The 16,244-nt window shown below is 39.4% G+C and overlaps 1 protein-coding gene across 3 annotated transcripts in view; it reads left to right on the plus strand.

Moving 5' to 3' along the window:
• Positions 1 to 16,244, plus strand: part of LOC124612387 (serine/arginine repetitive matrix protein 2-like) — a 350,835-nt gene that overhangs the window by 304,812 nt on the left and 29,779 nt on the right. The window contains exon 11 of one of the 3 annotated variants that reach the window (XR_006979537.1): positions 2,404 to 2,536. The exons of the other annotated variants lie outside the window; for them this stretch is intronic. The gene's annotated coding sequence lies outside the window, so the exon portion shown is untranslated. The remainder of the gene's footprint in view (positions 1 to 2,403; positions 2,537 to 16,244) is intronic. 3 annotated transcript variants of the gene reach the window in all.

Raw genomic sequence — 16,244 nt, forward strand, 5'->3', positions numbered from 1 at the left:
ATATAACATACTTGATTTCAACGGCTGCTTCACTACCCAAGCCATCTGCACCCTTCCCGCCACCACCATCTTTTCTGAACTGCACATGTGGGAGTTATCCTTATAACACATTCTCTGCTCCCTTAATTATCCTGGCCTCAACCTACAATAACACACCCTCCACCCAACAGTTTCCACCACTTCTGTCATATCCTCTCCTCCCCATTCTCGTCTCCCACACTGTTTATTTGCTGCCCTCTGCCAATGCACCCCCTCCCCCTCTTTTTTTGCTCCTTTCTTCCCCACCCCCCTGCCACACAACCTCCTCATGCTGTACTTGTTGGCAGTCTAGTCCCTGCACACTCCACCAGACAGCGTTCACATCTCTCTCCCCACCCATACACTACTTTCCCTTCCCCTTCCTCGCCACCTCCATATTGCTGCTTTCATCCCAAGTGATAGTTGCTTTCCAGCCCGAGATGTTGTAGTTGGCGGTCATGTGTGCATGAAGTGTGCTTGCTTTTGTGTGTGAATGGTGTGTTTTTCTCTTTTGCTATGGTCGAAAGCTTTATTTAGGTGTCTTTTAATTGTGCCTGTCTGCAACTTAACGTGTCTTCCTTACAGTAAGTAGCAATAATATGTCTTTTCCTGGAGTTTGCATTGTTTGATGTCTATTCATTTCTTGCTTGTGATGCTGGCATGTGTATCTGAATTATTGTTGTTAGCTTTGGATTGCTGTTGATACTAATGAGACTAATGCTATCACAGAGCTGTTCACAGAAACACACTCTTTGACTTAACTTCCTATTCATAATGAATGTGATTTCTGTTATGCTATTTTCTGTTGTTGTTGATATTACTCTACATTTACATGACCGGAAATCATTACGTTTTTTTCATTTCACTTCACAGACTTCCACTATATCCAGACTGACTTCCACTATATACAGATTGAGCCTTTCCATTTTCCCTTTCAAATTTTCTAACTTTCCTACCAAATGCAGACTTGTGGCATTCCACACTCCATTTGAGTGTTAAACTTTTGATAGTTATTCAGTTTCTTTCTTATGATACCTGGCAGTCCCCATACAGAGATCCGAGTGGGAAACTAATCCAGAATCTTTTGCTAATGGAGAGACATCATGACTCTCTTTTTCAGTCATAAGCCACATTTCCTGTGGACACACATTAAATCTTTAAAGCAGTGGTCCCCATTGCCTTCTGCATCCATATACCATTGATCATTGGTGATTCTTCTGCCTTTTAGGGGCAGTTTCCCACTTCAAAGGAAAGAAGATGCCATAAAAATCTGCCTTCTTCTTCTGCCTTCTTTGACAAGGTCTTTGGCAGAATGAGGGTGGTTTCTTATGCCGGAAAATGTTCAGCCATCTGATGATTTTTACTCAGAATTAAAGCAGTGGCTGGGTCATACCTGGGACCCACAGCATTTTGATTACTAGCCAAAGATGCTACCAAAAGACTAATAGATTATCATGGAGAAAGGAATCATAATATTTTTATTTATTGGTTCTTAGACTTGCCAACATCAAATATGTGGACACCGTCAACTATTGTTCTCAATAATGCTTTTAACCATTCTGTAGTTGTTGAGAAGATGCCTGCTGTGGCCAAGTGGAAGGTGATTGATTGACTGAGGCATCTAAAAGCTGCAGTAATTGACAATTTAAAAAAAAAGTAAAGCTCACTGAACTAATCTCTCCTTAAACCACAGTTCCCCAGATATGAAATCAAAGAGATGGCAAAACACATGTGCATTCATTAGATTGCCACCTTATCACTCCAATTAAAATCTGATGGGTTTGATTAAAGCTCACATTAAAGGTTGCATTACCAGCAGTAATGAAAAGCACTATGCAGAGAGGATAAGTCTGGATGATAGAGGTAATATATGGAAGAGCTATAAAAAAGAAAGAATTTTGAAGAGAATATTATGGAAAACATAGAGGTAGTGACTGAACATATTAGATGGGCTATGCAATATTATGAGAAGGTTTTGACAGAGAACAGAAAGACCTAAGTCAAAATGAGGTATCTGGAGTACACAACATTACTCCTCTATTATTAAGATTCTTGGAAGGACCAACAATGACAAAATTGTTTCATCTAGTATACAGAATATATGACAGGCAGGGTACCTTCAGATCTCAAGAAGACTGTGATAAGCTATCACCTAAGAAAAAAGATGCTAGCTACTGTGTGTATTATTGAATGTCACTTTAATAAACCATGGTTGCCACATAGTAACACAAATTATCTAGAGAGGAATGGAACAACTGGTAAAAGCCAGTCAGAAGGGAGATCAGTTTGGTTTCCAGAAAAATGAAGAAACACAATGAGTCGGTTCTGACCCTGTGGCTTATAGAAGTGTAAACATGTCATGACTTTATTTTAATTTATTTTCATTTACTGCATAAGTGCTGTCATCCGGGCCAGCTGTACAAAGGTTTTTTAATGAGATGTCCTCCTGTCTAGATGTGTGTCTGATTCAGTTGGCCTTCCTCTGCAGAATAGTATTCAGAATACATATCCATATAAGGTGATTGCAGCTCTCATTTATATTCTGTGTTTTTCCACATAGACATTTTTTTCAGCAGTTATGGATCGGCTGGGTACCTGAAAGTTGGTTTTATAACATCAAAAGTGGTAAACCATATTTGTGAGTGTATGGCTTTCCACTGGCCTCTGCTTGAAGATATTTGCACCACAATATGTCACAAAGGGAATGTTGAGGATTATCATCTGTGGAAAATTTGTGAAAGAATATTGCCCACACAGCTTGCTGCATTGTTTTCACACTATGTAAGTTATCCCTGGTTGTGCCCACCGATGCAAACCATTTCAAGCAAAACAGGTTGATATATGCAAAACTAAAAACTGAAATAAGTTTGTACCACATACTATTAAAAAGCACATTATAAACAAAGAAACAAGTAAAGGTAATCTTTCTCACAGCCTTCTAGACTCATCTGCAGTTTGTTTCAATTGTGTGTACGAAAAATTTACGCACAAAAACTTTATAGCATAGAGAAGATATGGATCACAGCTTAGAAAGTGGGGGTGTGGCCAGCACAGACACCCAAACAAACCTTTTTAAAATATATTTCCAGTCAGAATTCAATTAATACATTCATCACCTTAACCATCTGACCACGAATAAAATGTTATCCAAGTCACAATTCAAATTTCTAAAGGATTCCAATATTGAGAAGGCAATCTACACATACAGTGAGAAGGTACTTCATTCGTTAGACAAAAATTACAGGCTACTGGTATATTTTGTGACCTATCAAAATGCATTTGACTGTGTAAACCACAGTACCTTTTAAGTAAATTAGAATGTTATGGTGTAACAGGAAAAACTGCAAAATGATTCAAATCCTACATCTGGCAGAAAATAAAGGGTGTCACTAGGAAAGAGATGTGTGTTAAGCTACTAGGTATCATCCGATTGGGAACCAATAGCATCTTGTGTATATCAGAGACCTTTCATCAGTAACATTACCAGATGCCAAGTTTGTTTTGTTTGCAGATTATACAAGCATTGCAGTAAATAGTAAATCAATTATAGCCTTAAAAGGTCATTTAATGAAATTTTCTTGGACATTAATAAATCTTTCCTAGCCAATTGTGTGTCACTAAACCTTGAAGAAACATACTATATGAAGTTCAGAAATTGTAAAAGATTTCCTGCCAGTATACGCCTAAAATATATGCCTAAAATATGACAACAAGCAGATAGAAGGAGTTGACAGTGTAAAATTTATGTGATTACAACTTAATAAATTTAACTGGGAGGAGCATACCACAGAAGTGCTGAAGCACCTAAACAAATCTCCACTGGTTATGCGAATGTTGATAGAGACATAAAAATAAAAAAATCTGTATTATGTTTACTTTCATTCCGCAATGACACACAAAATTTTTTTCCGGGGCAACTCGTCAAGCCAAGGTAATGTTTTCTAAGACCAAAGACAAGTGATTCAAATTATTTGTGGAGTGAACTCAAGACATCCAGCAAGGGTTGTTTAAGGAACTGGGTATACTGTTTCCCAATATATTTATTTCTTAATGAAATTTGTCATTAAAAATATTTTTTTTTAACCAACAGCTCAGTTCATGGAATCAGTACTAGAAATAAGAACAATTTTCACAAAGATTTCAAGTCACTTGCTTTGGTTCAGAAAGGTGTCCATTATTCAGCTATACACATTTTCAATAACATATCAGCAGCCATAAAACTAATAATAAAGTTCAGTTTGAGCATAGTGTTAAAAATTTATTGGTGGCCAACTTCTTCTACTTCATTGATGAATTTCTTAGTAGAATGGATTGATGCATGTATGTTATTAACAATATCATATAATGTGAATATTGCATACAATCCGACTTCTTCAACTTTTGCAGTCCTCTCTTCCTCAGTTGTGTGTAATATTATGGTATATTGATAATTTTTACTTATGTACCGTCTGACAGCAACTGAATAAAACACAATTTTAGTGCCATATGCGTTTCGCCTTTATTTTCTGCAAGGCATCCTCAGTGGCCTGGAATATGTACACTCTTTGACATAAAACTCGACCGGCGGCCGGCCGCTTCAGAGGCTAAGTCCGCGCCGATCGCGACATGGGACAATAAAACTGGCCAACTCGCTAATTCTCTAAGTCCGGTTATCTGCACAATCTGGCAACACTGCAGACTGCGGCACTTCCTGGAGGAAAACTTGTCCCATGATAGAGAAACACTAGGCTAATTACGCCTGTGGTCTAGCGGTAGCGTGCGTTGTCTCTGTTCGTAATGTCAGTGGATCGAGAGCAGCTGGCATAAAATATTTTTATAGCCTCTTCTGTCTGAATGCTGAAGACGTGAATGTAATGGTAGCGCAGATTCAATCTATTTCGCTTTCTGACACACCGATATCAAAATTTTATCCAGTAACGATTTTGCGGCAGATTTCCTGCAGACTGTCCTCCTCTGAACGCCGTATGCGGCAAAGCTCCGGGATCCATTTGCTGGCTACCGGCAGCGGCCGTGGCAACAGCAGCGGCGCTGCACTCCCCCGTTCTTTATCGAAAGCGCCTGCTCCCGCTCATCGCTTTTGATGATTTAAAACGCTTTATTATTAAATGTTGCTCCACAGAAAGTTTCTACGATTTCCATTCACGCTCAAAAGCAACGGAGACAGACGCCCTGATTAGTAGGCAGGTATTATATTACATTAATCGGTAAGAGCTGAGTATGGCCCGAAATTAATTTTATAGACTGGGACGAAATTAAACCACCTCGCTACATTCGATGAATTTATAAATGCTTCATACCTCGTTTCTTTTCCTTTCAAACTCAATTATTTGTGCAACTTTTGGTCAATGTTCGGATGTTTTCGTCAAGCTGGGGTGAGCGTCTGTGGTGTAAAGTGTATTACAGTTCTTGTTTCATTCCTTATGGTAACTCTATGCGATAAACTGTGTGAATACCTTGCAATGCATGCTCTGTAGCAGCGCAGGAACACTGCACATTTGGAGTTCCATGTATGGGTTCATGAAGTATTTAATGTTGATTGGAAGTGATAGTTAAGGTCATCAGATTTAGACCAGAAAAATTTGTCGTTTTGGAGGTTTCAGAGAACGGAAAGGAATTGCTAACGCCGGTGTTAGAAAACGTCTACAGTTAAATGCTATTGCAAAAATTTAGAAGAGGGGAACTATATTAATCAACATGTGCACTTCATAAACAACCTTCTGACATGTTAGACCTATATGACGAGCAAAACTCAAATTTATATCGTTGACAGTCGCTTTGAACCTTTTCAGGATCTATTTTACAGTGAAGCACCTTGGCATTTGCAAAGCAGACGTCCATGATATTAACTTAATTTACTAAGTCGAATCGGACGAAGATTGATGTTTAAAGGCATTCTTCTGATTTCGTATAAAGAATTTTTACTAGCCGTTTGCAACTCCATTAATTAAAATGGAAAATAAAAGGTTGTAGTCAGCGGCTTCCACCGAGATTGGAACTGCTATTTCATACAGTACGACCACCGCAACGCACAAGGGAACCTCTTTTTTTTTTAATTTTGCTTTTTTCTTTTACTTTTTTTGACGATTACCCCTTTTTTCCTCTCTTATTTTAAAGCCCCTTAGGAAAATGGCAATAAAAAAAAGAAACTAAGTGCCACCACCACTTTTCAACCTATAACAAAAAAAAAAAAATCTGGTCCACTTCAGACATTGGCTCCTGACTAAACCTACCCCAAGAGCTGCCTATATACCAGGGGAAATATGGGAATTCTAGGTTAGGGCTAACATTACAAACAAAACAAAATCTTCCTTTTTATGAATTTTATTTTGATTTTGATTTTTGTTTTGTTTATTTTTGTTGTGTAATTGATCAGACGCCTTCTGCGCCCCGCTGGTAATATGTTGAGTCACGTCTTCTCGAAATTGGTGTGTTCCGTTCAGTAGTTCAGAAATGTTCACTGGTTCAAACTGGAAACCTCCTTCACTCTTGGCTTAACACATTCCAGCTGCAAGGCGGGTCGTGGAAAGCAGTCCCAAGGAAGTTCAAGAAAAATTGTCTGTATTTTGGGTGGCGGACAACGACATAATGACGGTCGTTGAGGTATGTCCAAAAATCGAGTACAGAGTCTACAGTTTGTCCAACTAGGTAGTGAATGGCATGTCCGCGAATCCAATTCACAGCATTGGTCTTTGTCCGAGGAAAATAGTCACGTCCCGGAACTAATAATGAAAGGGGAGTATTCCGATTCAGAATGTCCCGCGTTAGAAAAGCCACAATATGACGAATAACCTCTGAGCTAACGACACACTGGCGACCACAGACGGACTATAGTCACTGCGATGTTGCCTGAGCCTCAAAACGCAACCTTAAAACACACAAACAGGTGTTACTTATGTGAAGAACACCGTTCTTGGAGTCCAGAAATTAATTATACTTTCTAAGTGTCTCATCTTACAGTGGATTCTATTGTACGAGTCTTCGATGTGGAAAACGAATGTCAAGTGAATTTAGCGAGGTAACGCCGGCCTACACCCGGAAGTAAATGCACTATCAGAGTGTTGACAAATACTTGCTACGACGCTGCCATTTCTCGGTTCTCTTACGAGGCAGCTCTTCAGCGAAATGCTTGCAGTGATTCTCCGATATGGTCCTTCAGAGTGGAGACGCGCGCGCACGTTTGGTTTTTATGCGGCGTTCTCCCCTGATGGTTTCTGACGTCGCCTTGTGGGCTATGTCTACATTTGAGACATTCAATTATCATTAATCCAGAATGATACAAGTTTCAGCTTCCGGCGTGGAAGAAGGCTGTTGACGCCGACATTATATCATTTCAACGTAGGGAAAGCAAAACCGGTCATTCAATGTTTCTCATTCAACATAAAGCATGTGAGATAATTTTCCGTAACGTTTAAGTAAGTAAAAATACATCTGAAGCTTATTCGAATTGAATATAATGTAAGATACCAAACGCTTTGCACCTCGATGTCGAATTTGTCCACGTGCAATCTTTTGCAGCATACAAAAAGAATGTCATGATTACCACGAGAATGAAGAAATATGTTGGTACGGATGGAAGCAAGGAGAGACGCAGTCAACAAATATTCAATTCCTCATGGCATTCATTTCATTTGAGACGTAAGAAGAGTTAAAGCGGGATATTACTTTCGTTAACACGAAATATATGCCGCACATATTGATAACGAGGAAGTCTGCATCTTCATACGTTTCCTCCTTGAAATCTGTATGCTCTCTTATATACTAAGTAGCCTGATCATTGTTTCAGTAATGTTACCCTCTTGTTTGACCCCGTAACGATGAACAGATTCCAAATGCATGTCTCTGCATGAAAGTAGCTGTTCGAACCTTTCCTGGGTTGCTTTTTGTGTTTTATTGCTTGGAATTCCTGAAGCAGACCACTGTGCCTTCTCCCCCGTGGGTTAGGTCCCAAAACTAAACCGCTTTTTATCCAATGGCATAATTTATTCAGACAGCATCAGCACAAGACTGTCAAACAAAGCCTTTCCTTTACAGTTGCAACACTCTAACCAGCACTGACCGAAGTGTAATTCACGGTCATGGTCCGAAATTAGCAGCTGTCTGCTACTGTGGCAAAGTCCGTACTACACTTTCGATTCCGCAGCACCATTTTATCTGGTAACACTGTGTAGTTGCAGAGTTGTGCCAGCATGTCTGTCCTCACACTGTCAACTTTATGTATCTCACTTCTCCTGCAGCGTTGATCACGAGGAGCAGAAGTAAATGAGTGTATTCTGCATGACGTAACATTCAGTATTCCCTTCTTTCATAGCCACTCTTCATGTGCATCGATACCAAATAGGAATGTGAAAACTCTTGAGAGTGAGAGAGTGACAATAACAATCGTAACAAGAACAATCAAATAATGAATGATGTTTATTCCAACGCAGAACGAGAATGGCTTTAAATATAAAAATCTATATCTATATCCATATCTATTGATCTTTGAGTTGGCACAATGCAAATATATTCTTAGCATTTAGTTACTGAATTTAGTTTGGGATGTTTGCAGAGAAAAGGAAAAGTCGGTACTTCTCGCTAGTGTAATATAATGTGAACCAGCAACTACCCTTTCCTTAGAACACGACTCAAGCAGGTCCCCAAGTAGGTACCAAGGCACTGCTGCATTCTGTTCCCTGACATTGCTCTGATGACGGTTAATGCAGATAGTTCCGATTATGAAATACAAAACGTATTGCAGGTTAGTTCCTAGGATAGTAACATTAAATTTGCGTTGTAGACGGCACATGAACGTGACGACTATCCATATTACTCATCAATATAAAAAGACAATATTATGGGAATTTAGCAGGATTACTCAACATGAATTCTGAAATTGGTTGACTGACCGCACAGGTGCTAACCGTCGTCTAGAGTATACGATGTCCTAATCGCATTAGGAATATGAAGATCGTCTTTGACAGCTCGCAACTTTCACATTGCTATCTCCACCCTACTCCAGACAGCCCACGGTGGAGTTGCACTAAGTTGCCGATGCAATGTAAGGCCTTCAAACCGACAACAGACCACATATTGAAAAATACAAGCAAGTTCTCTTGCAGCGTAAGCTTATTGTAACTAATCTAAAAATTATTGGACAGGAACATTGTCCTATTCAAAAAAAGCTGTCCAGCAGGTCCTCTAATCGCTCCTTGGTACAGTCGTTTGACTATTGAAAATGGTTCCAACAAGTCACCACTAGAAAACACTGTTCTGTACCGCAATAACTCAAGATGTAAAGTAATACCACGGTACTACAAATATCAGGCAACACCTTATCAGAGACAAGACTGTCCTTAAGGCTTGTAAGCTCACATTTATTACAATAAATGACATACTTGAAATGTTACCACTCTCATTATTACGTCAGATTGGTAATGCACGTAGTAAGTTCGTCGTATTCATGATTCCCTCTTCAAAGTAACATACCGTACTTATTATTTAACACAAAATGACATTAAAAATTTAAGTTATTCACGAGCAGCTAGTTGAGAATATGTATGAACTTCAAATGACACGACGAACCGTCTTGTTCCGCATATGGATTCAAACCCAGCTCATGCAGACTAAGCAAAGATTTCGTTACTGACGGAAACTAACAGCCATTCCTGAGTAAGCATACAGAGAGTGATATACCGCGATTTTAGACAGTATCAGTTAGCAAATATCAACTTTAAATTGCATAACGCAAACATGTTTAACAGACGCGAATTCCTACCAATCATCTATTGTCCCTGTTAACGAACTACGAGAGATGTTAAATGTTGCTTCTCCACAAGTAACTTACTTGAAATGCCGTGAGATAAAGCTTTGTGTTGGACACGGATTCGAACCCAGAACCTAATTGGATTGCTATCGAAGCACAGTCAAATGTGACATATCAGATTTTCGCGGCAGTAGCTAGATGTTTTAACTGAAATGACGAGACGAAACATTAATTTTTTCCTTCCCAGGACCCCTACCCGGCACCTATTGCTGTTATATTCTAGAGAAAACGAACGTTAAATATGGGTTTGTTGCGCCAGCAGTGATATGTGAGCATGTTTGAACTAGAGATAATATGACGAAGAGTTCAGCGCTCACTGGGAATAGAGCCCCACACATATCGTTGTTGACTACACACAAAGAGACGTCAGCTACCGAATTTTTCTCCACCAGCTGCTCAGAATAACACCTTGAACTTACAGTCATCTCGCAAATAGTTCTGTGTCTCACTGGGAGTTAAAAACCATCAGATATCGTTAGTGTTGACAACGAATGAAAATACATTAAAAATCAAAATTCTTATCCACCAGCAGATAAGGTGTTCTCATGCTAGAGCTTGATAATACATAATTAAATCTTTAGTGCCGGGCCAGGATTCGATCCCATTCACGCGTAATACGTGGAGATGTTGAGGAATCTGCAGTTTTGAACAAACAACAAATTGTAGCCGAGCTGTATTGTCACGAAGGGATCAAATTCTGCGTTAAGGGCGGTCTGAGTTGCATTCCCAGTTCAGAACCAATCTTATCGACATACAGAAGCTCAGATAAAAGATGGAATAAGTGTCCTGTGACCATACATAGCGTTTGTTTCGTCACTTGAAATAAATAACTAGTATAAGGAAGGTTACTGGTGATAGAGTTTCTACATGTCGCCACTCCAGACTTTATTGTGGTTCAACCTACCGTCTACTTGGTAGAGAAGGAAAATCATCTTTAATGTGAATTTTCAGACCACACTGCCATTACATCTTCTTCACTTGGTGTAGCCAGGAGAGAATGGACTCTGTCTCTCCCTATCTAAACTCATTGACAGAAGTGGGAATCCAACCCAGACCATAGGTATAACAACTACCATCCGTCCAACAGACCACGAAATCCTCTTCTCTCATTTTTCTATCGTAACGCCGTTGCGCCACACTGGATGAGAATTCTGACACACAGGCGTCCTGTAGTAATTTGCACCATGTTCAGTAAATTCATTTACTTGGTTGACCGAATCACCATGAACTAGCTGCCTCGGCTACCCAGTGCATACATTCCACTCTATATTTTGTAATCACCGAAATAAAATCACGTAACCGCCACCTACACAGAACTGCCAACAGTGTAGCATGCAGAAGTTTAAATAGGAAGTGTTCCTTTCCACTTGAGCTATTCTATTGCGCTATCTGTTTGTAGAAAACGTCGTTCAGTAAAAAAAAAAAAAAAAAAAAAGCTGTAACTGTTTGTCTCTCAGAAGTCAAGACCTGGCCATATGCATAATCTCACAGTGCTGTGGAATCAAAAAGTTCTGGAGGAATAGTTGTCGAGCTCTGGAGCTGTTGTAGCTACGTGTCAGCTAGTAGCGTAGATAAGATGTCGCGAGTTCGAATACATTCAGTGCTACATTTTTTAAAACGCAATTCTGCTGTCTGCTGAAGTTGTCAATCTAATGGAACTTTGAACAGACTTCCCTTCACTTCGCAACCCAAAGTAGTCGCATGTGGAAAAAGGTCTAACTACTGTGACATTTTGTTCTGTTCAGGTTTAATAGACAGCAGGCAGCAGATGCATCTCGAAGATGTGTAGGGAGAGCGCATCATGCCATAATATGTCAGAAAAGTATTTTCTACATTAGCTGTCGTGTGGTAGTGAGATTTTATTCTTCTTCAAACTTTGTTTGACAGCTTTAACTCAGAACAAGTTTTCTACATGCATGTAATCAATGAACTGCACGTGCATTGTCATACTGTCATAGATAACATCAGAGAATTCGCATATATCGTTGATGATTAATTTCTCTCTCATGTTTACTATTGTTTTAACAACACTAAAGGAAACCTTACGAAAATTGTGCACTGTATTATAAGAAATGAAATAAAACTAACCACGATAACCTTATGACGAAAGTATGTTTTAATAAAACCGAGTATCTGTACACAAATGTGCCTCTATCGACACGAATTAGTAAAATACTACTCACTTAGATTTTGATTGGGTCTGTGTTTCATTGGTATGCTGTGTCGTACTCAAGAGGTATGCAAATGTGGCATTTCATAAATATAGTTACGTATTCCTAGAAACCCAAAATTCGCTTGTCAGCAGCGGAAAGAGGCGTTACCTGTTGTGCAGCATTCTAAGTTTTTCAACATTGCACTATGAGCCGAAAGTATTTTCTTGCGATTTCCTTATTGATGTTTGATCCGACTCCTTGTAGCTCTTTCACAGAAGGGATAAAAACGTTGCAGTCAGTAAGACTGGAACTGCAAACCATAACAGACGCTTTTCCACAGGTCAGCGCGTTACCACGGAGCTGGCGAAGAGGTATGGGTCTGAGCTTCCTCTTACGAGGGCAATAGTGACTAGAACTCGTAAACCGCTATTTAAAGGTCGAGATTAGTTGCGATTTCCACCTGCAACGACTTTCCTGGGCTGAAAACCGTAAATATACAATCTTTTGTTACCCTTCAAGCGATAATAACTCAGATTATTCAATGGAAATGACAGGTAAAATCAAGTGAACTTTGAGGCTTAATTCCGTGCACACCAGGAAGTAACTCATCGATCACAGAGTTGCCAAACATACGTTGCCTTGTTGCCAAATCTCAGTTACAGTACCAGCAGGAAGAAGACGAACCGATGTGATCCTACAGCGGGCTGGGAAGTGACCATAGCTGGTGTCTCCAAGTCGCGGCTGCTACGGCCTGGAATACGTAATGCGTCTGACTCGCTTACTGTAACTAGGTTTAGGGACTGGAGCGTAGTTACTAATAATACTCAGAACTGACTGCAAACTAAGCATCATAAATCAGTAACTCTCATTGTTGTTTTTATATTTCTTTGTAAGTGTACTCAAAACTAAGAAACTAATTCACAGGCGTCTTCGTGCCTCGCCGATAGTCGAGCACAACAAACAAATAAAAATAAAAAAGAATGTTTATATATGTGTGTGTGTGTGTGTGTGTGTGTGTGTGTGTGTGTGTGTGTGTGTGACAGAGAGAGAGAGAGAGAGAGAGAGAGAGAGAGAGAGAGAGAGATAAAAAAGAATGAGAGTGTAAAAAATTGTTGTAAAGAAATTGAATCATGGTATTTAAAGAAATCTTTCATTGTAATGACACGTTCCACATCATTACGAAATGTCGTATTCATGATCGATGGAACAAGAAGTAATCTAATGTAATGTAATCTAATCTAAATACATCATATTGATGACTAGCCATAAAGAGTCATGAATTACCGAAATTTTTGCCAATACCAGTAACCAAATCTAAACTTGAAAATAAAAGACGACAAGTTTTGTAATAAACCGTGACTCCTATCAAGACCCTTTCGTCCCTGTTATCTAACCACGAAAGATGTCTGATATACCTCCATTCTGAAGTAACAAAGTGTGCAAGCATTTAAAGATGAAGTGCATGATGTGAAGTTCTGTGACGGAGATACAAACCCAACACGTAATCGGATTGTTAACTAAGAAAAATCAAATGTTACATATCGGTTTTTCTTACGAGCCGCTAGGTGTCTGAATCTAAAATAAGGATACAAACTTTTGTGCCTAAGAGACAATCGAACTACACACCTACCGTGCATCCACGAATGTAGCTTAAGTATCAGTTTCTTACTCACGAACAGTAAGATGTGTGCGTGTTTGACCAGAAATAACGACACCTGTTGCGATTGTTGGCAACACATGAACGGACATTAAAAATGCGCGTTAATTTTCACTAGCAGGTGGGTGTGCACTTGATAGAGCTGGAAATGAAATTATGAATATTTTTGTACTGGATCAGGATTCGGACCCACATATTTACCTTTGGAGGAGACCTAGAGAAGACTGCAGTCTTGGGAAAAGGAACGAAATGATTGAACTATACTGTTCCGAGAGATTCAGATCCTCGAAAGAGGAGATACGAATGCGAATCACAGTCCAGCACCAAATTTTTCAAGGTCTCTAGTTCAATCAAGTACAAGTAAACTAAGAGCCCTGTTCCTTTAAATGGCTATCGGTTCATCAAATAAAATAAAATTTGCTAATGTAAGTAAGCTTACTGGCGACTGTATTTCTGTTTACAATGACTTCCGCTATGTCATTTCCCAACGTAAACTGGCTCTGACCAGTTGGTAATGAAGGAACGTGATGCTTAATGCTGATTCTGGATTATAACGTCTTTCTCTTGAGGTTACCAGAGGTAAAATAAATCTGTTTGTGCCTCTTAAAAGCAAATGCCTGAACCCACGCATTGGACCTGTGATAGTTCGTTCCACCAGACCATTGTGGCCACATTTCCCAGCCCCTGGAGTGTGCTGTAACGGATGATGTGCTTAGCTTACAAAATTAATCACGGTGGAAAAAATGCGAGTCTATTAAATGGTTAAGTAGAAGCAAGCTTCTGACGCAGAGATTATGCTATTCTCATGTCAGCAGGATGTAAAGACTCTTCTAGGCATCATAGGCTGGATGTGATTCCATTTTGATTTTTCACAAGTTCAGCAAATTTCTTAGTTCGAAAAAATCCACTGTGAAGTGTGAAGTTGCCGGATAATTCGATTATTACAGTTATTGTTACTATCATTTTATTCATACCGCTGGTGGAACACGACCGTAGTCTTGAGGTAAAACGCAAGACCAGCTAATATGACGTCTGGCGACCGAAAGCACATATCGACAAAATTTTTATCGCCCCTTTCCTCTCGGTGGTGAAGCTATGAGTGTAATTCAGGCGAATCTACTATATAATATTATCTGGTCTCGCATTTTACCTCAAGACTACGGTCGTAGTGAAGAGTAATGTACTAAGACTGGAGTCAAGACTTCCTCTGGGAAGTGCCGCAGTCTACATGTTGCCAGATCGAGCATGTTGCCAGACATAGAATTCTGAGAGGAGCACGACTGTATTGTCCACCTTATGTGAACGACTCGGCGGTCAATTTTTTGGTCTAAGACTGTATCTACAACATATATTGCACGCTGAAGACCCAGAAGAATTAAAAAAACAAAAGTAGTTTATGAGAGCAACGTTAACCATAGCGTTCGAAGTATTCATAGTATTGTATACGTGTGTGGAAACGCCTTCCAATGCCCACTCAAGGAAGACAAGGATACACAGTCTAGCTTCAATGCTATAAATTCACCTCAGTTTGTGGATGAACTCAGACTTAGGTTGATAATAATTTTGAATATTTAGCAGCAATGTACCCATTGGTGTTAAACTTGTTTTCAACCAATGATTCCCACAGCTACAGGGACACTACTTGTGATACCTCTTAGACAAAATACTTAAGCCGTGTTATCAGACGAAAAGATCAACCTGATACAAACTGTGGGAAGTTTGTTTCACAACCTTCGTACCTGGATAATGAGCTTTTTCCTATTTGAGATATCTGTGAACGTTGCTGCTTAAGATGACTTAAGCAGAAACTAAATTCCCTCAGCTTCGATAATGTTTAAAGAAATCGTCTTATCGGCACTTACTCGTGATTTTTGAATTGTTTACCGGCCGCACTCTGCCGTATTTCGCCGGTTGGAAGGCAAAAGCTTACTGACAAATTTCAGACAGAAATTACTGTTACAGTGTACTTATGGAGCCAAATGAGTGGATTGTGTATTTTCCGGCGAGAAAGAGCACTGGCAAACAGTCTTCGCGACATGAGGTTATTTAAACTGGTGTCACTCTGAGCTAGAATTTATGGTCAGGTCAATGTTTTGGATGCGAGTTTTGCAACTGTGAAATACTTTCCTACATTATTTGAACTAATATTGCGAAAATTTTGTACTTGGACAGCTTAGAATGAAAATACTTCTGTTTATTTCAAAGGGAAACAATAGATTTTCTAAAACATAGTCTGTCATACACAACTTGAAACAGGTCATGTCGACCAAATCATGTGGAATAATTGACAGCGACGTACATCAGAAGGCAGTAAGATCTCTTGCCTTTTGGTTTGTCAGTACTCGATAGCCATTTCTAGGTGCAAGTAAATGACGAAAGGCAGCGCATTTTTGTCATCAAGTAACGTCTTCGTCAGTTACTTTAGTTTTAATGTAATCTAAGAGTAATTGCTGATGTTTGATATTAACATGAAAAGGATTCCGTAGACAGGGAAAGAACTTGTTCTTGGGAAACTACTTCTATAGTAACCAAAAGGCATTAAATGATCTTCAAGCACTTGTGTTCCAGCAGCGGTATGAATAAAATGATAGTAACAATAACTGTAATAATCGAA

This window comes from Schistocerca americana, chromosome 4 (assembly GCF_021461395.2).
Source record: "Schistocerca americana isolate TAMUIC-IGC-003095 chromosome 4, iqSchAmer2.1, whole genome shotgun sequence".
Classification (NCBI taxonomy): domain Eukaryota; kingdom Metazoa; phylum Arthropoda; class Insecta; order Orthoptera; family Acrididae; genus Schistocerca; species Schistocerca americana.